Source organism: Rhinopithecus bieti, unplaced genomic scaffold (assembly GCF_001698545.2).
Source record: "Rhinopithecus bieti isolate Rb0 unplaced genomic scaffold, ASM169854v2 scaffold_66655, whole genome shotgun sequence".
In the NCBI taxonomy this organism is placed as follows: Eukaryota; Metazoa; Chordata; class Mammalia; order Primates; family Cercopithecidae; genus Rhinopithecus; species Rhinopithecus bieti.
In genome coordinates, this window is record NW_016824881.1 from 1 (window position 1) to 2,970 (window position 2,970).

Consider the following 2,970-nt stretch of genomic DNA (forward strand, 5'->3'; position numbering starts at 1 on the left):
TTTTTTAAGGCAATTCAAGTAACAGATTGATTAACTTTGGTAGAATAACTCACAACATAGTGCTTTTTGTAGTCTTCGGATTTTGATTGCTGTACGGTAGGCAGAAAAACGTATGTTATTCAGGTCAGCTGAAATAGAAAAAGGAACAATTCGAAGATAGGCTTATTATTGAATATATATTGAATGCCAAGAATGTATTTGGTTACTTTGGATGATGAAAAAATATTATGTCTGCCTGAAATAAAAAGTCTTCTCCCAAATTCCCCAACAAGTATCCAAGAAAAAAATTAAATGATCATTAGCACCATGTTGGGATACATCTCAAAGCAGTGCTACACAGAAAATTCTAAGAAAGTATTTTCAAACAGGTGTCAGGGCTCAGAACATGGTGGGTTGAGTACTTTGAAATGAAGGAGACTGAAAGGCCTCAGAAGTAAGGTCTCTCTGACCTTGGATCTCTTGTCTCCTGCCCCTCTTTCTTCTTCCAAAGTGATAAACAGAAATCAGAACTCCTCTTCCCCAAGGTGGGTCATAAAAACTAGAACTCCTCTTGCCCAAAGCAAGCCATAAAATCTAGCAAGTTCACTGTGACCTTCACCCTTCTCTCCTGAAGATTCTCCTGCGACAGATATCCTGTCCCTAGAGGAATATGCGGCAGGGAGAAGCCAAGAAGAATCTGAACAGATAGGCCTTACTGGAATTCCCTTCTCAGTCTATTATCATTAAATTATACCCTTTCATCCAATCACAATTCCATGCAGTCATCCATTTCTCACTCAATCTAAGTGTAAAAATAGATACTTTTCCCTGTTGTTTTTGAGTCTTCTGAAGGCTCTCATGTCAGGTAAAACTTTGATTAAGTAAATTTCTTGTGCTTTTCTGGTTGACCTGTCTTTTGTCATAGGAGTGTCACTATGACCCTTATGATGGGTGAGAAGAGGTACCACCCTTTTCCGTCCGTTGGTAGGAAAAAGAGGAAGTTAATGAAGAGAAAGCACAGCTTATTAAATGCACTGCACAGTAGGCAGAGGGCCCTTCCTTTTTTTCCCAATAAAGGAGATTTTCCTCCAGGGGCATCTCCCCCAAGGACACTTCATTTTCTTCCAGCCACATTGTCCAGCTCACTATCCATGAAACTCATCTTAATTATATGTTCCTCCCATCCTGATCGATTTGGTTTTTCTGTCCTTTTGCAGATCTCATTAAAATGATCCTATAATCAATACTCAACTCTTTGGAAACAACAGATATTGCAATTTCTTTCTTCGTCCCCTAAAGACAGAGTATCAGAGATCAGTAGAGTTAAAAGAAAACTCAGATATCATCAAAATTTGCCCCTTGTTTTACAAGCTAAGCAAACCAGTAATATGTCTTTTGTTTGTCCAACTTTTGCAGGCCCCTTCACCCACCAAAATAAAAACTCACACAGAAGCCCAACATTTGAAGAGATTAAAAAGGGGGCATCCCTTTTATTGAAACAGGAGAGGGAGGCTTCGGGTGCTGCTCTTCTCTCCAGCATCTCCTTAGCTACCCAAAGAGAAAACTTTAAAAAAAAACACTGAACCAAACAGAGGAAGTAGACACATTCAATAAGTTGAAAGACACATTGCCCTAGAAATTAAAACAAAATCAGAATTCTCATCTGTGTTTTCTTGCATTTTGTATAAAATGAATTTAGCTTTTAACAATTTAGACAAATTTAAACCAGGTGAGCTAAGTTGATGACATGTACTAAATAAAAAGTGAGCCAAAAGCAAATTTAAGGCAGTGAATTGAAGTTGGCTATATTGTAACTGTATATTTATATATATATTTTTGCGTGCAAAGCTGAAGGTTAAGATGACTCAATACGAAGGAGGTAAAACCTACAATTACATTCTCCCCTGTAAATCAAGTCCTTTTGGCTCACATGATTTCAAACCACACAATTCTCCTAAGAAAGGCAATATCTGTTTATTACATTGCCCTTAGAAGTTTAACTGCTTTTAAATGTCAATGACATGATTCTTTTAACATTAACATGCCATGTAAGAAAAGCTGGTGATTAGCTCCTATTTAAGAATATACAGTTCTCGGCCAGGCACAGTGGTTCAGGCCTGTAATCCCAGCACTTTGGGAGGCCGAGGCGGGTGGACTGCCTGAACTCAGGAGTTTGAGACCAGCCTGGGCAACATGGTAAAACCGTGTCTCTATTAAAATACAAAAAATTAGCCAGGAGTGGCAGCAGGCGCCTCTGGTCCCAGCTACTCAGGAGGCTGAGAAAGGAGAATTGCTTGAATCCGGGAGGCAGAGGTTGCAGTGAGCCGAGATCACACCACTGCACTCCAGCCTGGGCAACAGAGTGAGACTCTGTCTCAAAAAAAAAAAAAGAAAGAAAGAAAAATGAAAAAGAATACACAGTTCTCAGTTGTTTAGGTTAATTAATTACTATTAATAACACTTACCAAGGGATTGAAAGAGTTCGGTCATTTTAGGATGGTCCCAACAGGTGGTCTGTGTTTGATGGCTGGAAAAAAAAGGTTAAATTTTAAAAATAAACAAAAGATCAAAAAACATCATATAGGCCAAAAAGGAAATACCCAAGTGGAAATGATTTTCTCAAATTTTTAAAAATACATGCAAAATTACCCTCATTATGAACCATTCAGAAACCCAGTGCCCAATTATTACTTAATATTTGAAACATCGGCCAGGGACAGTGGCTCTTCCTGCAATCCCAGTACTTTGAGAGGCCAAGGCAGGTGGCTTACTTGAGGTCAGGAGTTTGAGACAAGCCTGGCCAACTTGATGAAACCCTGTCTCTACTAAAAATACAAAAATTAGCCAGGTGCGGTGGTGGTTGCCTGTAGTCCCAGCTACTCAGGAGGGCGAGGCATGAGAATCACTTGAACCTGGGAGGTGGAGGTTGCAGTGAGTCGAGATCGTTTCACTGCACTCTAGCCTGGGTGACAGAGTGAGACACTATCTCAA

The 2,970-nt window shown here is 39.6% G+C and overlaps 1 long non-coding RNA gene across 1 annotated transcript; it reads right to left on the reverse strand.

Annotated features, from left to right (window-relative positions):
• Positions 1–2,509, reverse strand: LOC108522459 (uncharacterized). The gene is made up of 2 exons (XR_001883480.1): positions 2,445–2,509; positions 1–128 (listed from the first exon to the last, which is right to left on the reverse strand). It is a non-coding gene; the product is annotated as an uncharacterized LOC108522459 (long non-coding RNA).
• Positions 2,510–2,970: the final 461 nt, after the last annotated feature.